The following is a 20838-nucleotide window of genomic DNA, read 5'->3' as shown; positions in this document are numbered from 1 at the left end:
CCTTCACTCTCGGAAGCATCCAATGACCTGTTACCCTTTCCCATTAAATTTGCTCTGTTTCAATACAGCACATATGAATGAATCCCCTTAGATGATTTAAGTCGCACTGCTGCGAAGGACAATGTGGGATGTTTAGATGAAGGGAGCAGCGCTGAAATTAACGTGGAAGATCTGTGGCATTATCCGATGATCCAACTTTGAATTAGCCACCTGGGCCCCCGATGCTCAGGGACACCTCATTTCCTATCCAGTTAAATATCATCACTGATGACTATGATAGCAGGTTTCTATGGAAATGACCAAAACAGCTGATGCACGAAGTCTGGAACCAACAGGGCCCTGAACAGCTTCTACCCCCAAGCCATAAGACTTCTAAATAGTTAACCAAATAGCCTCGTGGACTATCTGCATTGTCCCTTTTTGCACTAACTCTTTTCTCATCACATATGCTGCAGTTTCTGTTTATTTTCTATCCTGTTGTCTAGTCACTTTACCCCTACCTTCACTGAATAAAAATGTAAATGCAACAATTTCAAAGATTTTACTGAATTACAGTTCATATAAGAAAATCAGTCAATTGAAATAAATTCATTAGGCACTAATCTATGGATTTCACATGACACATGAATACAGATTTGCATCTGTTGATCACAGATACACTATATATACAAAAGTATGTGGACACCCCTTCATATTAGTATATTCAGCCATACCCATTGCTGACAGGTTGTGATACAGCCCAGGATTGAACCCAGGTCTGTAGTGACACCTCTAGCACTAGCACTGCAGTGCCTTAGACCACTGCGCCACTCCGTCCCAATAGGGTGCCACCTTTTCAACAAGTGAGTTTGGATCATTAATGCCCTGCTAGAGCTGCCCCGGTCAATTGTACGTTGTGAAGTGGAAATGTCTAGGAGCAACAACGGCTCAGTCACGAAGTGGAAGGCCACAGAAGCTCACAGAACAGGACCGCTGAGTGCTGAAGTGCGCAGCGAGAAGAAATAGTAAGTCCTCTGTTGCGACACTCACTACTGAGTTTCAAACTGCCTCTGGAAGCAACATCAACACAAGAACTGTTCGTCGGGAGAATCATGAAATGGGTTTCCATGGCCGAGCAGCCGCACACAAGCCTAAGCTCACCATGCGCAAGTGTCGGCTGGAGTGGTGTAAAGCTCGCCGCCATTGGACTCTTGAACAGTGGAAACACGTTCTCTGGAGTGATGAATTTCGCTTTTCCATTTCGCAGTCCAACGGAATAATCTGGGTTTGACGGAGGCCAGGAGAACGCTACCTGCCCGAACTGTAAAGTTTGATGAAGGAGGAATAATGGACTGGGGCTGTTTTTGGTTCGGCCTAGGCCTCTTAGTTCCAGTGAAGGGAAATCTTAATGCTATAGCATACAATGACATTGTAGACAAATTTGTGGCAACAGTTTGGAGAAGGCCGTTTCCTGTTTCAGCATGACAATGCCCCTGTGCACAAAGCGAGGTCCATACAGAAATGATTTGTTGAGATCGGTGTGGAAGAACTTGACTGGCCTGCGCAGAGCCCTGACCTCAACCTCATCGAACATTTTTGGTATGAATTGGATCGCTGACTGCGAGCCTGGCCTAATCGCCCAACATCAGTGCCCAAACTTACTAATGCTCTTGTGGCTGAATAGAAGCAAGTCCCTGCAGCAAAGTTCCAATATCTAGTGGAAAGCCTTCCCAGAAGAGGCTGTTATAGCAGCAAATGGGGGACCAACACCATATTAATGCCCATGATTTTGGAATGAGATGTTCGATGAGCAGGTATCCACATACTTTTGGTCATGTAGTGTACCTTAAAAAAAGGTAGTGGCGTGGATCAGAAAACCAGACTGTATCTGGTATGGCCACCATTTGCCTCATGCAGTGCAACACATCTCCTTTGCATAGAGTTTATCAGGCTGTTGATTGTGGCCTGTGGAATGTTGTCAATGAACATTACATTCTCTGTCAACAGCTCTGGTGGACACTTCTGCAGTCAACATGCCAATTGCACGCTCCCTCAAAACTTGAGACATCTGTGGCATTGTGTTGTGTGACAGACATATTTTAGAGTGGCCTTCTATTGTCCCCAGCACAAGGTGCACCTGTGTAATGATCACGCTGTTTAATTAGCTTGTTGATATGCCACATCTGTCAGGTGGATGGATTATCTTAGAAAAGGAGAAACCCTCACTAACAGTTCAACATTTTTGAGAGATAAGCTCAAACTCGGTACTGGTACCTTGTGTATATAGAGCCAAGTTGTGTATTTCTTTCTTGTGTTATTATTTGTCTATTATTTGTCTCTCTGAATTGTTTGTAAGTAATAATTTCAATGTTAGTCTACACCTGTTATTTAGGAAGCATGTGACAAATCAAATTTGATTTGATAGATATCAGGTATTTTATCAACAAACAACAGGAAAATGGTTTTAAAAAGGTAAGGCAAACACACAATGTAGCAATACATAATTAAAGCTGTATAATTTAGCTATGTATAATCATCCACTGGGTCAATCATTCTTTTGCCATAGCTATCTTGCGAGATTTGAGATGTTGGACATAATGCAGGGCTGCTGCAGTATGAAACTGGCTTGTCAATGGGTTATTGAGTGAGTATTGCATCTTTGTGGGGTACCACAAAGAAGGAATGCTCAAGGACATATTATTCAATGCCAATTTAGTTTGTAATTTCACCCGAAGGAGCTCTCTCAGCTAGGGTGACATCTGGCTACTGAGAGTGTCAGCTAAGGCTTGGCTGAGCACAGTCTCTGAGGAAGAACCCTCCAGGTCTGTATCTAGCCCCTGCACAAAGAGCTAACTCCCAGACTGTTAGCGCCACTCTTACACATTGGATTTCCTCACAGTCACAGACCTTGAATTGGTCAATTGCAGTCAGACAACCAACCAAACCACAGCAGTTGTGTACTCAACTAGTGTGTGTGCAGAGAATGCCCCTATAGAAACATTCAGTGTTCTGGCTTGTCTATAGGCTGACTACAATAATGCAAATAATACAAATAAAAAAAACACAGCACGAATCACATTTTCAATGTTTACTGACAACTATTGGGTTGACAGTGATGCTCAATTACCAGGTATTTAATAATTTGTTGCAGTTAGTTACCATTTGTTACTTGAAGTACTAGAAATGACCCGTTGTTCCTACATGATGTCCAATGAAATACCAGATGAATAGGGTAATAGTACCGTATAGTTAATGTCTACCTATATTCTCATACAGTGCCCAATTTAGATGAAAGCTTTGTGATTCATTCAGATCGCCTCTTGCTGTTAAATAACTGCTTTGTTTTGCCTGTGAATGTAGTTGCTTTGATTTGGCTGCAAGGCTGAGGGTTTCTTTCAAACCTTTTTCTAAAATATTATGGACTGCAGAAGGTTCAGCCTTAATTGAAGAGGGCCTTGTGGACTTCCTGAACATTTAGCCTTAAAGGAGGCTATGCTGAAAAGATCATTTATGATGATGATACCCTATGCATACGTAGGCCTAAATAATGCACATCATTTCAACTTTAATAATTCAAATCAAATCTAACTTTATTTGTCACGTGCGCAGAATACAGCAGGTGTATTAGACCTTACTGTGAAATGCTTACTTACAAGCCCTTAACCAACAATGCAGTTCAAGAAATAGAGTTAAGAAAATATTTTCTAAATAAACTAAAGTAAAAACATTTTTTTCAAAAAGTAGCACAATAAAATTACATAACAATAACGAGGCTATATACAGGGGTACCGAGTCAATGAGTAGTGGAACAGGTTAGTCGAGGTAATTGATCATTCATGTTAGTTTACTCTTATTAAAGACATTCTTCTTATGTGTTCTTCTCACCTCAAACCACCTCAGTCTGTGCATGTGTTGGTATATCAACACAATAGATCTCTGTCTTGGATGTTGCATCTTTCTGTGATGTTTATTGCAAATATATCTCATGCATCTTTCTCACATGAGATACAGTACATCGTTTGATGAATTGTTTGATGTCTGATCTCATCAAGCTTTTTGATCCCATTTGATCTTTGAAAATTCTAGCATCGCAGACAGTGTCTAAATTGTGTTATTTGTTTAGGGGGGCAGTCTTGTCTTATTTCTCCATCCCTTTTTCCCATCTCAATGTTGTGCTCTGTTCCTCCCTTGATTGTCTCCTTCATCTGTCAGAGCTCAATCTGTCTGTCTGAGGTAATAGACTGGGATGGATGCTAATCACTCTGGCCAGGCTGCCTCACAGACAGAGCCCAGGCAAGGCTCCCACTTCACGCTATGAATAAATTAGTATTTTGTCATTGCTGGTCGATCATACCCATTAGGTGTAGTTTACCCTGTTATTCAGATTGATGGCTGCCAAGGTTAAATCTGCTGGTCCAAGATCTGAGGCCAGCTGTTGGCTCGCACAAGGCTTTAGCTCAAAGTGTTAATACTGTCTTCCTTGGTGGTCTGGATGTGGTGCGTTTACGACCAGGGTTGGAGTTCCGGGCTGTACAATATATACAAAATTCTCTCTGTAGATTAAACTTTGCAGGTAGTAGCAATATGGTGGTAAGCCAGCCTTTCCCTGCTGGTCCCTCTATGATGTTAAAATAATTTAAATTGAGTTTCTACCATATTGCTTTCACCCATTCTGCCTTTAAATATCAATGCTTATAAACAAAAGGAAATGGAAGGAATATTTTCAGCAGTACTGGGAAAAAAGCCATCTTTTGTGCTTGGTTGCATGTTCCACGTTACAGACACACTTTGAGCAATTGTTCGAGTTGTATTACTTGAAACAGATTTGTAATCTACTTGAGTGAGTCGTCAGCCAATCGTGAGTGAGTGGTCTGTCAAAATTGGCTCATCTTCACAAATTAACATTATCATGAGTTAAGACAAATTATTTGAGCTTTTCTACTTGTTGGCTTGCCAGCTGCCCTCGTGATTCTTTCCAGTTCTTTTGGAGCTAACAATATTAGCAATCTAAAATATTGATGGCAATATTTTGATGGCACATATTTATTGTCATCTACACTGATTAAAATCTTGTTTTGGCTAGTGTTGTCTCTGTAAAGGAAAAATGAGTTGTGCGCTTGCTTTGTGGTCTGCAACTAATAATGTATTTTGACAACATCATAAATAGAAAGCAAGTTCATTATCCTTAACCATGATGTGAATTATATATGATCAATTGCAATGTTTTGTGAAACCCTACACCAGTTCTAGGTTATCAAATCAATTAAAGTAGTGAGATACAGAATTAAGCTGTTGGCTAATGAGAACCTAGGCTAAGAAATATTGTTGGCAATTAAATATCGCTGCAAAATGAGTCCAATGTCAATTGCTGAAGGAGAGAGTTAACCATCTAAAATGAGGACTGCTCATTTGAACCATTAGTCCTCAAGAAAATGATGCTGCCTAGTGAAGTCTTACACAGCTGGTGCTGCTATACACATTCTGCATGGCCTTGATTCAGAACATGGACACAATGTATAAATTCTTACATTCTGACTTATTCAGCTGGTCTAGCTCTCAGTGAAATCCAATGACCTGAAACGGAGGACTATTATATTCTACACTGGACTTCTGCACTGATTCAGTGGATTCACTCTGGGTGGATAAGCTGCACAGTTATTTGTCTTTGTCTGTTTTTCTTAGTGGCCTTGGAGTTTAAAAGTCTGTGATAGATATGACTTCACCTTGACTGTCAAATGAAATAGCAATGTTTATTTGTCACAGTATGTAATGTACCATGCAGTAACATCGGCAATGGACCAAACAGATGATCCAGAGTCCCTGTTGGTTTGAACATCTTGAACATCCTCTATCAATCCCTCCATCTAATGTACATATTTTTCCTTCCATGAGAATACTGGTCTTATTTTGACCCAAATGTTTTGTTGCTTTTTGTGTTAATGCATATTGCTCAGTGATCTCAAGTCTTTGATAATACAATTAAAGAAGTTAGCTTTTCTACAACCAAATCAACATTTTTGATGTAAATAGCATCCAGACACTTATTTCTTTGGCAATTTCACTTGTTTTTGAGAAACTTACCCTGACCAGCGATTCATTTCCTCAGCCTTGTTGTGTAATACAGGGGCTCTAAAAAACATTATAAAATGCTCTAAAAACACTAAAATACATCCTTTTAGAAACGGAAATGTTCTCAGCATAGTGATGCAGGTCTTTAGATGTTGTACACATGAAATTGTCATTCCGAACTTTATCCGCAGAGTTATATTCCATTTTGTGTGACTAGAGCTGTTTTCCCTATCCAGCTGTTCCATTCTCTGCTGCTACAGTTAACTGCCAAAATGAAAGAAACACCAACATAAAGTATCATAATAGGGAGTTGGGCCACCACGAGCTGCCAGAACAGCTTCAATGCGCCTTGGCATAGATTCTACAAGTGTCTGGAAATTCCTGTGTGGAAGCACCTGCTTTCTACTTTGTGTCCCTCATTTACTCAAGTGTTTCCTTTATTTTTGCAGTTACCTGTAGAATGGACGGAGAGGTATCGCTGAAGTTTCAACAATATGGAATATAACTTTGCGGATAAAGTTTGGAATGACACAATTTCATGTGTACAACATCTAAAGAACTGTATCACTATACTAATAGCTGTTCAGTTTCTTAAAGGACGTATTTGGTGTTTTTGGAGCCTTTGTTCATGTTTTCTTCAGAGCCCCCGTACTGCACAACTAGGATGAGGAAATTAATCCCTGGTTGGGGTAAGTTTCTCAAAAACAAGTGAAATTGTAAGAAAGCGTGTCTGGATCATTCTATTACATCTCTTTAGATAAAGAATTGAGATTTGGTTGTAAAAAAGCCAAATGTCCCTTTAAGATATGCAGGCTGTTTTCCATATGCTTTTTATTTTAACTTAAAAAATTACTCTGTTTGGGAAATACATTATTGATTAACAAATCTAAAAACTTCAAGCAACTGTCCAAAGCAGCACTTTGACTAGATCCGTGACTGATTTACTATTTATCAAGTTATCCATGTTTCTGTTTTCCTTAGCACAGTATTACGCATAATATGCCCCATAGAGCCAAATGTTCTGCATAAATCTAGTTCTAGGAGTGCCTGCATGGTGAACAGCGGTGACAGTAATTGATATACACATTTAAATAGCTGCTCACTTCAAAAGTCTCAAGGTCCCAAATAGATCTCTTGTACAGCATATGACCTTCTCAAAACTGAAGGGCACACTTTATGTTGGATTTTCCAGATGTTTTGATATGCTGTTTACTGGCCACGTGAGCTTCGAAGGTATTGTGTCACAACAAATAAACAAGACATAGGCAAGGTTATCTTGTATGTTATATCTGTTAGTGACAAATGCACTGTAAGGTTTACTCCTGGTGGCAAAGTGGCCCTTTCAGTGTTTTTGTGCTTCTTTTTGACCTTGTGCTATCTTTCCATAAGCACAATATATTTCACTAGTTAAACTGATACATAAAAAACACTGTCTGAGATATTGATTAGTAAATTCTGCTAAGGGAAGTAAATATGTTAAGGCCTTGAACTAAGTTGTCCTTTGTCCAGCCTCACATCTACCATCCCCTTTGATGTTTCAAGGATTCTATTAGGGCTCAAGTGCCAATTTTGAAGCTAATGTTCAAAATAAGACAAGTTGAAAATCAGTTGAAGTTGTGTTTGCTCACACAGTTCACTGTAAGGCCACACTCTGTCAAAGCTAGTCTGCTTACTGACTGAAAAAAAGATAACCCCAATGCAGATTGAGTTGGGCGTCTGCCTGTCCGTATACTAAACTTTAAAGTTGGTGTAGGACCTGTAGGCCTATACAGATTCCAATACTGAACTGAAGTTCAGGCTTTGCAAGTACGTATTAGAATGTAGTGAAATGGTCAACGCACATTATCTTGTAGGACCTAGGATCAGGCATAGGACGTAGGACCAGGCAATGGACCTAGGACTAACCATACCAAGAAGAGTAGAAATAACTATCATGGAAGATTTGATGAAAGAAAATATCCACACCTACATGTATAGGCCTATACATGACATTGGTTTAGAGGCTGGACAGAAAAAATTATAGAAAAAGGCTAAAGTGATTTAAGGTGGCCTATATGTTGCACTGTTATAGATGTCAAGTGATGTAGAAAAGCCACAATGTCAATCTTTAGCTGATTAAACCTCTAAACACTTCAGCGAGGAGGCCTTTCTAATCGACCTGGCCTGGGTATCCTGTAAGGATATTGACCTCATTCCGACAGTAGAGGATGCCTGATTATTCTTTAAAAGTGCTTTTCTCACCATCTTAAATAAGCATGCCCCATTCAAAAAATGTAGATCCAGGAACAGATATAGCCCTTGGTTCACTCCAGACTTGACTGCCCTTGACCAGCACAAAAACATCCTGTGGTGTACTGCATTAGCATCGAATAGCCCCCGCGATACGCAACTTTTCAGGGAAGTTAGGAAGCAATATACACAGGCAGTTAGGAAAGCAAAGGCTAGCTTTTTCAAACAGAACTTTGCATCCTGAAGCACAAGCTCCAAAAAGTTCTGGGACACTGTGAAGTCCATGGAGAATAAGAGCACCTCCTCCCAGCTGCCCACAGCACTGAGGCTAGGAAACACTGTAACCACCAATAAATCCATGATAATTGAGAATTTCAATAAGCATTTTTCTACAGCTGGCCATGCTTTCCACCTGGCTACCCTTACCCCGGTCAACAGCCCTGCAACCTCCACAGAAACTTGCCCAAGCCTCCCCATTTCTCTTTCACCCAAATCCAGATAGCTGATTTTCTGAAAGAGCTGCAAAATCTGGACCCCTACAAATCAGCCTGGCTAGACAATCTGGACCCTCTCTTTCTAAAATTATCTGCCGAAATTGTTGCAACCCCTATTACTAGCCTCTTTTGTATCGTCTGAGATCCCCAAAGATTGGAAAGCTGCCACGGTCATCCCCCTCTTCAAAGGGGGAGACACTCTAGACCCAAACTGCTGCAGATCTATATCTATCCTACCCTGCCTTTCTAAGGTCTTCGAAAGCCAAGTTAAGAAACAGATCACCAACCATGTCGAATCCCACCGTACCTTCTCCGCTATGCAATCTGGTTTCTGAGCTGGTCATGGGTGCACCTTAGCCCCGCACAAGGTCCTAAACAATATCATAACCGCCATCGATTAGAGACAATACCGTGCACGTGTATTCATCAACCTGGCCAAGGTTTTCAACTCTGTCAATCACCACATTGTTATCAGCAGACTCAACAGCCTTGGTTTCTCAAATGACTGCCTCACCTGGTTCACCAACTACTTCTCAGACAGAGTTCAGTGTGTGAATTCAGAAGGCCTGTTGTCCAGACCTCTGGCAGTCTCTATGGGGGTGCCACAGGGTTCAATTCTCGAGCCAACTCTTTTCTCTGTATACATCAATGTTGTTGCACTTGCTGCTGGTGATTCTCTGATCGACCTCTACGCAGACGACACCATTTTGTATACTTCTGGCCCTTCTTTGGACACTGTGTTAACTAACCTCCAGACGAGCTTCAATGCTATACAACTCTCCTTCCGTGGCCTCCAACTGCTCTTAAATGCAAGTAAAATGAAATGCATGCTCTTCAACCGATCGCTGCCCACACCTGCCTGCCCGTCCAGCATCACTACTCTGGACGGTTCTGACTTAGAATATGTGGACAACCACAAATACCTAGGTATCTGGTTAGACTGTAAACTCTCCTTCCAGACTCACATTAAGCATCTCCAATCCAAAATGAAATATTTCCTATTTCGCAACAAAGCATCCTTCAATCGTGCTGCCAAACATATACTCGTAAAACTGACTATCCTACAGATCCTTGACTTCAGTGATGTCATTTCCAAAATAGCCTCCAACACTCTACTCAGCAAATTGGATGCAGTCTATCACAGTGCCATCCGTTTTGTCACCAAAGCCCCATATACTACCCACCACTGCAACCTGTATGCTCTCGTTGGCTGGCCCTCGCTTCATATTCATCGCCAAATCCACTGGCTCCAGGTCATCTATGTTTTTGCTTGGTAAAGCCCTACCTTATCTCAGCTCACTGGTCACCATAGCAGCACCCACCCGTAGCACGCGCTCCAGCAGGTATATCTCACTGGTCACCCCCAAAGCCAATTCCCCCTTTGGCCGCATTTCCTTCCAGTTCTCTGCTGCCAAAGACTGGAATAAACTGCAAAAATCACTGAAGCTGGAGTTTCATATCTCCCTCACTAACTTTAAGCACCAGCTGTCAGAGCAGCTCACAGACCACTGCACCTGTACATAGCCCATCTGTAAATAGCCCACCCAACTACCTCATCCCCCATACTGTTATTTATTTTGCTCCTTTGCACCCCACTATCTCTACTTGCACAATCATCTTCTGCACATCTATCACTCCAGTGTTTAATTGCTATATTGTAATTATTTTGCCACTATGGGCTATTTAGTGCCTTACCTCCCTTATCCTACCTCATTTGCACACACTGTATAGAGACCTTTTCTATTGTATTATTGACTGCATGTTTGTTTATTCCATGTGTAACTCTGTGTTGTTGTTTGTGTTGGACTGCTTTGCTTTATCTTGGCCAGGTCGCAATTGTAAATGAGAACTTGTTCTCAACTAGACTACCTGGTTAAATAAAGGTTAAATAATAATAATATATATTTTTTAAACAGACGTTCACATGTTATTTCAAGGAACAGGTTTAACTAAGGTTTTGAAACCCTTAGATTACAAGACAGTTAGGAATTACCTGCTTTGATCAGTATATCACTGTGCTTTTTCTTAAGTTTTAAACTTTATTTGCCCCGTGGTTGCAATTGCAGGAATACTTTTTTCAAGGATACATTTACATGTTAAATGTGCAACCAGAGGGAAAAAAAACTCTAGACCACTTTTACTCCACACACAGAGACGTGTACAAAGCTCTCCCTTGCCCTCAATTTTAGCAAATCTGACCATAATTTTATCCTCCTGATTCCTGCTTACAAGCAAAAACTAAAGCAGGAAGCACCAGTGACTCGGTCAATAAAAAAGTGGTCAGATGAAGCAGATGCTAAACTACAGGACTGTTTTGCTAGCACAGACTGGAATATTTTCCTGGATTCTTCCGATGGCATTGAGGAGTACACCACGTCAGTCAGTGGCTTCATCAATAAATGGATCGATGACGTTTTCCCTACAGTGACTGTAGGTACATACCCCAAACAGAAGCCATGGATTACATGCAACATCCACACTGAGCTAAAGGGTAGAGCTGCCACTTTCAAGGAGTGGGACTTTAACCAGGAAGCTTACAAGAAATCCCGTTATGCCCCCTGATGAACCATCAAACAGGCAAAGCGTCAATACAGGACTAAGATTGAATCGTACTACACTGGCTCCGACGCTCGTCGGATGTGGCAGGGTTTGCAAACTATTACAGATTACAAAGGGAAGCACAGCCGCGAAGCCGCGAGCTGCCCAGTAACACGAGACAACCAGACGAGCTAAATTAAGTCTATGCTCGCTTTGAGGCAAGTAATACTGAAACATGCATGAGAGCATAAGCTGTTCCGGATGACTGTGTGATCACGCTCTCCATAGCCGATCTGAGTAAGACCTTTAAACAGGTCAACATTCACAAGACCGCAGGGCCAGACGGATTACCAGGATGTGTACCCCGAGCAGACCACCACTGTCCCTGTGCCCAGAAACACTAAGGTAACCTGCCTAAATGACGACGGACCCGTAGCACTCATGTCTTTAGCCATGAAATGCTTTGGAAGGCTGGTCATGGCTCACATCAACACCACTATTCCAGAAACCCTAGATCCACTCCAATTTGCATACCGCCCCAACAGATCCACAGATAATCCAATCTCTATTGCACTCCACAATGCCCTTTCCCACATGGACAAAATGAACACTTATGTGATAATGCTATTCATTGACTACAGCTCAGCTTCCAACATCATAGTGCCCTCAAAGCTCATCACTAAGCTAAGGACCCTGGGACTAAGCATCTCCCTCTGCAACTGGATCCTGGACTTCCTGACGGGCCGCCCTCAGGTGGTAAGGGTAGGTAACAACACATCTGCCACGCTGATCCTCAACACGGGGCCCCTCAGGGGTGCGTGCTCAGTCCCCTCCTGTACTCCCTGTTCACTCATGACTGCATGGCCAGGCACGACTCCAACACTACCATTAAATTTGCAGATGACACAACAGTGGTAGGCCTGATCACCGACAACGATGAGACAGCCTATAGGGAGGTGGTCAGAGACCTGGCCGTGTGGTGCCAGGACAACAACCTCTCCCCCAACGTGATCAAGACAAAGGAGATGATTGTGGACTTTAGGAAAAAGAGGACCGAGCATGCCCCCATTCTCATCGACAGGGCTGTAATGGAGCAGGTTGAGAGCTTCAAGTTCCTTGGCGTCCACATCAACAACAAACTATCATGGTCCAATTCACACCAAGTCCGTCGTGAAGAGGGCACAACAAAGCCTATTCCCCCTCAGGAGACTGAAAAGATTTGGTATGGGTCATCAGATCCTCAAAAGGTTTTACAGCTGCACCATCGAGAGCTTCCTGACTGGTTGCATCACTGCCTGGTATGGCAACTGCTCGACTGGTACAGAGGGTAGTGTGTACGGCCCAGTACATCACTGGGGCCAAGCTTCCTGCGATCCAGGACCTCTATGCTAGGCGGTGTAAGAGGAAGGCCCTAAAAATTGTCAAAGACTCCAGCCACCCTAGTCATAGAGTGTTTTCTCTGCTACCACACGGAGCGCCAAGTCTAGGTCCAAAAGACTTCTTAACATCTTCTACCCCCAAGCCATAAGATTCCTGAACAGCTAATCAAATGGCTACCCAGACTATTTGCATTGCCCCCCCTTCTTTTACACTGCTGCTACTCTCTGTTTATTATCTATGCATAGTCACTTTAACTCTACCTACATGTACATATTACCTCAATTACCTCGACTAACCGGTGCCCCCGTGCATTGACTCTGTACCGGTACCCTATGTATATAGCCTCGCTATTGTTATTTTACTGCTGCTCTTTAATTGTTTGTTACTTTAATTTTTTTTACTTAATACTTATTTTTCTTAACTGCATTGTTGGTTAAGTGCTTGTACGTACAGTGCCTGGCAAAAGTATTCATCCCCCTTGGCGTTTTTCCTATTTTGTTGCATTACAACCTGTGATTTAAATATATTTTTATTTGGATTTCATATAATGGACATACACAAAATAGTCCAAATTTGTTTCAAACACTTTAAAAAAATGTAAATGGAAAATTCGTGCATGCATATGTATTCACCCCCTTTGCTATTAAGCCCCTAAATAAGATCTGGTGCAACCAATTACCATCAGAAGTCACATAATAAGTTAAATAAAGTCCATCAGTGTGCAATATAAGTGTCACATGATCTCAGTATATATACACCTGTTCTGAAAGGCCCCAGAGTCTGCAACCCACTAAGCAAGGGGCACCACCAAGCAAGCGGCACCATGAAGACCAAGGAGCTCTCCAAACAGGTCAGGGACAACGCTGTGGAGAAGTACAGATCGGGGTTTAAGTTAAAAAATATCTGAAACTTTGAACATCCCACGGAGGACCATTAAATCCATTATTACAAAATTGAAAGAATATAGCACCACAACAAACCTGCCAAGAGAGGATAACCCTGAAGGAGCTGCAAAGCTCCACAGCGGAGATTGGAGTATCTGTCCATCGGACCACTTAAAGCCGTACACTCCACAGAGCTGAGCTTTATGGAAGAGTTTCCTTGAAAAAAAGCCATTGGGAGACTCCCCAAACATATGGAAGAAGGTACTCTGGTCAGATGAGACTAAAATTGAACTTTTTGGCCATCAAGGAAAACACCATGTCTGGTGCAAACCCAACACCTCTCATCACCTCGAGAATACAATCCCCACAGTGAAGCATGGTGGTGGTAGTATCATGCTGTGTAGATGTTTTTCATCGGCAGGGACTGGGAAACTGGTCAGAATTGAAGGAATGATGGATGGCACTAAATACAGGGAAATTCTTGAGGGAAACCTGTTTCAGTCTTCCAGAGATTTGAGACTGGGACGGAGGTTCATCTTCCAGCAGGACAATGACCCTAAGCATACTGCTAAAGCAACCCTCGAGTGGTTTAAGAGGAAACATTTAAATGTCTTGCAATGGCCTAGTCAAAGCCCAGACCTCAATCCAATGGAGAATCTGTGGAATGACTTAAATATTGCTGTACACCAGCGAAACCAATCCAACTTGTGGGAGCTGGAGCAGTTTTGCCTTGAAGAATGGGCAGAAATCCCAGTGGCTAGATGTGCCAAGCTTATAGAGACATACCCCAAGAGACTTGCAGCTGTAATTGCTGCAAAAGGTGGCTCTACAAAGTATTGACTTTGGGGGTGTGAATAGTTATTCACGCTCAAGTTTTCAGTTTTTTGGTCGTATTTATTGTTTGTTTCACAATAAAAAATATTTTGCTTCTTCAAAGTGGTAGGCATGTTGTGTAAATCAAATGATACAAACCCCCCCAAATTAATTTTAATTCCAGGTTGTAAAGCAACAAAATAAGCAAAATGCCAAAGGGGGTGAATACTTTCGCAAGCCGCTGTAAACTTTTCAATGTAAAGTCTACACCTGTTGTATTCAGCGCTTGTGACAAGTAACATTTGATTTGATTTGATCAAGCAGCATGTGTTTCAGTGTTTTGCCATTCACCCAATGTAGATAACAAAGAGAGTTCAGTATGTGTCATTTAGCTAATCGTTTAGCTAATCACGTAAAATATTTGATGTACTGTATATGCCAGTAGTTATTTTATGTTTACCTATGGAGCATACATCTTTTTAGCATTCAGTTCGCAATATCCAGTTCGCCACAAGCTTTGGGCAAAAATGTTTACTGTAGTTTTGCACATTAAACACAGTGGGAGATGAGAACACTGTTGGAACTAGCAGCATGCATGGGCAGCTCTGTTGATTCTAAATTAAAGAGTGCAGGTAGTGTTTAATCAATAACACAAGTCTGTTGGGTCGCTGTCTGCAATTGAAGGATTGAGTCGGATTAATTCTACTTTGCTCCCATGGAATTACAGTCCAACCTCTCTTGACTGCAGTTGACATATTAAATCAATTATCTTTTAAATGGGTCAGGTAGGTTGCAGTGCGGCCCATACCTCTGTACAAACCCACTCTCTTCTAATGCATGCAAGAGCGGTGCACAGGGTTGTGTAGCATACCTTGGCTTTTGAAGAGCAGTCTTGAGTGGAGCAGGGGGTTGAGCTAATATCTTTAAAGGTAATGTGTGATACATGCAATATGACTGCTCGATCCTCCTGTTGACTTGGTTGTAGTAAATGAAGTAGATTACGTTTCACCACAGATTGGCTACTTGTTTTGCATGGTGAAAGTATGCATTTTATAAAGCCTCTGTGGTCCCAGGTTGGGAGGAATAAGTGAAGGCTCAAGAATGGTTTTTCATGCAGCGTATTGTTTAGCACATTGCTTTGTCTTCACGCATACTGTCCCTCAGTGCTTTAAAAGCTGTTTTATTCATCGTCAATATAGTTTTATTTGCTACTATAAAAAAGTAAAACAGCATAAGCTATTTATAAAGTCCTGGGGCTTGGAGTCAATACATTTGCATCTGCACAACATTGCTTTATACAACAGTGTATTTTCAATGGTTATATGGGTTGACTTTTGTCATGTTTTTATAATTGGCAACAGTAATGCGTATGATGCCAGTTTTAGCCTCAGCTAGCTTCCAGTAAGTTTTGGGGTGTATTTTAGAATGCTTGGCCCCCCTCCACACTAGTAGGACCCTGACGGGGCAGGCCGGGGTCTTCCCCTCAGGAGCTGAGCTGGCTAAAGGATGGCCTGCCTAGCTCTGCCTCAGCCTCTTATCTACCCCCGGCAGCAGCCCTCAGGCAGTGGAGCTGCTGCTGGGGCTCAAACACACAAACCTGTCCAGATGCTTGGAAGAATAACTGATGTTGCCACATCACGTCTAACACCTTTTGGAATGTAAAGAACAGCAGGCGAAACAATTTCACAATGTATGAGAATGAGATGAAAGGGAAATAACTTTTTTCCAATGCTTATTTTTAAAGCCAGTGTGCTGTTGGCCCTGCATATTTAAGTCCCTGTGGGGTTTTCATACTGCACTTACTCAAATATACAAAGATGGATACCTTGCACCGAGTAGGAATATTGGCTTGTTGCCAATGACTTTTGCTATGTTCAAGGAACTCATCTAAGGACTATGGGGATCCGGTTTTGACACTCTATTTCTACAGTTTGAAGTTGGTGGTTGTAGTTGCAATACTCTCATCATGTTGCTGTGTCGTTCTTCATTAAGAGTATTCTATGCACATACTGCCTATATTTTCTAAGGAGACTTACGGAACTGCATTTCTTTTGTTCTTTTAATCCATGTTTTTGTTAGAAAATGTAACCCCCTTCTGCTCCCAGGTGGTCTATTCTCATAATGGAATTAAACGCGTCTCTGAAAGGTGCTTGCCTTGGCTCAGCAGGGCTTGCATTTAGAACTATGTGATTTGTTCTTGTGCAACATTACGCCTTATTATTTCCTGCCGACAAGAAACCATGGAGTCAGGGTCTGCCAGATTCACATTTAAGTCGCACTGTCCCGTTAGCTGGAGGGTCTGAATGTGATGACTGCGGCAGGACCAATGAAGCAGCCAGGGAGAGGGCCCTAGGACAATGCATTAACAATGTCTCCCTGTAGAAGTTTTGGGTATGCCGATGCTGCAGGCTCCTTCTGTTCACACACAAGCAGCTGCTGAATAGCAGATGTGTTGGAGGTCTCCATCAGTCCCAAGGCAGTATTGAGATACTAAAGTCTCATTTGAACAAATGAGGCCCTCAAATAGTTCTACAACTTGAAACTTGAATTTCAAACAATATGGCTTGGTTGTGAAATGTATAGCATGTCAGCACTGAAGCAAAACCTTAACTTTTTACAACTTAGGGGTATAAACTGAATATTGAAATATTAATTTCAGAATATGTGACTGTGAAGGAAGTAGAATGGCGCATTAACACTATTCAAGGCCAAGAACATATTCAGGGCTCGACATTCAGGTACATTTGGCGGTGGCAAAACTATTTTCAGGTCTTGCCAACATTTTTTAAGCAGATTTAAGTCAACACTTTAACTCAGGAAAATGTATTTGGCCTTGTGTTTTAGGTTATTGACCTGCTGAAAGGTGAATTAATCTCCCAGTGTCTGGTGGAAAGCAGATTGAAAACTCCCCAGTTTTTAACAATTACACGCATACCCATATGTTGCAGCCACAATATGCTTGAAAATATGGAGAGTAATACTCAGTAATGTGTTGTATTGGATTTCCCCAAACATAACACTTTGTACTCAAAAGTGAATTGCTTTGCCATATTTTTTGCAGTATTACTTTAGTGCCTTGTTGCAAACAAGATACATGTTTTGGAATATTTATATTCTGTGCTTCCACTGATGTTGAGTGATTAGGCCTGGCTCGCAGTCGCCGTTCCAATTCATCCCAAAGGTGTTCAATGGGGTTGAGGTCAGGGCTCTGTGCGGGCTAGCCAAGTTCTTCCACACCGATCTTGACAAACCATTTCTGTGTGGAACTCGCTTTGGGCACGGGGACATTGTCATGCTAAAACAGGAAAAGGCCTTCCCCAAACTTTTGCTACATAGTTGGAAGCACAGCATCGTCTAGAATGTCATTGTATGTTGTAGCGTTAAGATTTCCCTTCACTGGAACTAAGGGGCCTAGCCCAAACCCTGAAAAACAGCCCCACACCATTATTCATCCTCCACCAAACTGTACAGTTGGCACAACCGAGGACAGACGATTTTTACGCGTCACTCGCTTCAGCACTTGGCAGTCTCGTTTTGTGAGCTTGTGTGGCCCACCACTTTGCGGCTGCGTTTCCACTTCACAATAACAACACTTACAGTTGACCGGGGAAGCTCTAGCAGGGCAGAAATATGACGAACTGACTTGTTGGAAAGGTGGCATCCTATGACGGTCCAACGTTGAATGTAACTGAGCACTTCAGTAAGGCCATTCTACTGCCAATGTTTGTCTATGGAGATTGTATGGCTGTGTGCTAGAGTTGATAAACATGTCGGCAAAAGGTGTGGCTGAAATTGCCAAATCCACTAATTTGAAGGGGTGTCCACATACTTGTGTATATAGTGAACATCCTCATATTTCTCCTATCACAGCCATTAAACTCTCAAAGGGATATTACTTTTTTTTTACCCATCTACCAATAGGTGCCCTTCTTTGCGAGGCATTGGACAATCTTCCCTGGTTTTTGTGGTTGAATCTGTGTTTGAAATTCAATGTCCAACTGAGGGACCTTACAGATGTGTGGGGTACAGAGATGAGGTAGTCATACAAAAATCATGTTACACACTATTATTTCACACAGAGGAAGTCTATGAAACATATTATGTGACTTTGGTACTCCTGAAATTATTTAGGTTTACCATAATAAAGGGGTTGAATGCTTATGGACTCAAGACATTTCAGTTTTTCATTTTTTTATGTTGGTTTTATTTCTTACAACATAATTCAACTTTGTTATTATGGGATATTGTGTGATGGCCAGTGCCACACAATCACAATTTAATCCATTTTAAATTCAGGCTGTAACACAACAGAATGTGGAAAAAGTAAAGAGGTGTGAATATTTCTGAAGGCACTGTATGCCTGTCAGTTTTTTTCTGAGGTATTTGACACAGGGCGCTATTTAAACATTACCAGAATCTACAGGTTTCAGCTGGATAACCAACTCAAACTGTTGTTTTCAAAAGGATCTGTACTTCTTTTGTTTATGTAGGCTATATTCTCTTGTTGCAGTGTGGTATCGACCAATGGCAGATGATGGTACAGAATCAATTCAGTATTCCCAAAGCCTCAATGCTGTAGGACTAACCTTTCTTCTCTTTCTCTTCTTCCCCCCCACAGAAGACACAGCACTCATGAGAATTCTGAGGCCATTAGATGAGTGAGGCCCAACAGTGGATCCTGGTCATTCACAATCAAAAGTATCGGTAAGGCACCTTATCCGCTGTGGAGCCATCGGATTACTGCTCATCTTCAAATCTAGCTCACCCGAGGAGCTCCCAAAGCAATCTTTATGTGCTTGGTGTTACAAAGCAGGCCATAGAGTGGGTAACAAAATTGGAGGCACCACTGGAATGTATGTGTAGCCTTTTAATATTATTATTTTTATCCCACATGCTGTTATTAGAAATCACAAGGGGATACTACTTTTCTTTTTTGCTTATGTGAGCACAAAGAAAATTGCTAGCCCAGGAGATAAACTATTAAGAAGGATTGTTCAACTTCTCCAACCTTAGTCATGGCTCAATTCTCTGTCCGATAAGCCCTCCCCTGCAGCCCGGTCTCAAGGTCCCCGGCCATCACTAAGGCATCGTAATAATGACACGAGTCAGCCAAAGGTCTCACCCACCAGGCATCTCTACTAGGGTTGAATAGCGGGAACTGGGTCTCCGAGATTTAAAGAGATTTCTCGGCCAAACCCACTTCCTTTTCCCGGGATAAATAACTGTGAGAAACCAGTAAAGTATATTAAATGATTTCAATGAACAGCATGATGTGAAATTGAACTGTTAAATTAGCCTATATGTGATGTCTAAATCTGGCTTCTCTACGGCCTTCTCTCTGATATCTGCATGATCAATCATCAATGCTGAGGTGGGGACAGACAGCGCATCCTAATATTTTTTTATCAAAATGTTTTTTTGGGGCAGAAATGCCTTCTCGAACATGTGAACTTTCATGTGCCTTAATAACAAACCTGTATGCCATCTGTAAATACGAATAAAAGTGTTAAATTACGAGCCTTGTAGGTTAAGCCACAGAAAAAGTTAGCAACCTTCCCACTAGCCATGATTGGCTGAGATAATGAGTGGGTTGGACATGCCGAGAGAGGATTTTGGATTGGTCTGTCATATTGAAGGCTTCTGTCTATTTGAGCTCGTCAGTCTGTGTTGGTAATGCTGTCGAACGTGGCTTTTTAAAATAATATATTGTGTAGTGGAGCTGCATAAATGTTGCTCTCCACTTTCTGGAGGATCAAGTTTTGAAATCAGTGGAATTGGACTATGATGGCTAAAGAGATGGAGAAAACACCTGTCTCCGGATTACATCTTCAAACTAAGGGCAACCGTGGTATGGCATTCCTGACAGGGAGGGAGATGCGTCCATCATGTATGATTATGTATACAGGTAAGATAGTCTAGCGTTAGCTAGCTACATTTTCAGATATTACACATTTCTAATTTTGAAAGAAAGTGGTTTCATTTAAAACTAAAGTGTACTGCTAGCTAGCTAACATCAGCTGTCTGGCTCCCTAGCTGACGTTATTTGTTTCACAAAGCCATTTGCTTTTCTAGTCAACCAGGTTGGTTAGCTCCCAGCGCTGTGGCATTGTTGGCACTTTGTTCATTGTTGTTTAACTAGCTGACATTAGCTGGCTGGCTTGTTAGCTAACGTTACGTGACGTGTGTGATCTTAAACGTGGTAGCCTAGCTAGCTAGCTACATGTCTTAAGCTAAACTGTACTGTTAGCTAGCTAACGTTAGCTGGCTGGCTCCCTAACAGACGTTATTATTAGTTTCCCAGAGTTGTTTGCTTTTCTAGTTAGAGTCTAATGTTATCTAGCTAACATTGAACCTGGTTGGTTAGTTCCCAGCACTGTGGCATTGTTGGCACTTTGTTCATTGTTGTTTAACTAGCTAACGTTAGCTGGCTGGTTAGGCTGTTTTCATGTTAT

General features: G+C 41.8%; 1 protein-coding gene across 2 annotated transcripts in view; it reads left to right on the top strand.

The window, feature by feature from the left end:
* gulp1a (GULP PTB domain containing engulfment adaptor 1a) overlaps positions 1-20838 on the top strand; it is a 167374-nt gene that overhangs the window by 88558 nt on the left and 57978 nt on the right. The window contains exon 2 of one of the 2 annotated variants that reach the window (XM_045704528.1): positions 19005-19090. The gene's annotated coding sequence lies outside the window, so the exon portion shown is untranslated. Of the gene's footprint in view, positions 1-19004; positions 19240-20838 lie in introns of both variants that reach the window. The other variant, XM_045704531.1, reaches the window with a different exon arrangement.

This window comes from Salmo salar, chromosome ssa21 (assembly GCF_905237065.1).
Source record: "Salmo salar chromosome ssa21, Ssal_v3.1, whole genome shotgun sequence".
NCBI lineage: Eukaryota > Metazoa > Chordata > Actinopteri > Salmoniformes > Salmonidae > Salmo > Salmo salar.
Note: the sequence above shows the minus strand (reverse complement) of the source record. Positions and strands in the feature narration are given on the sequence as shown.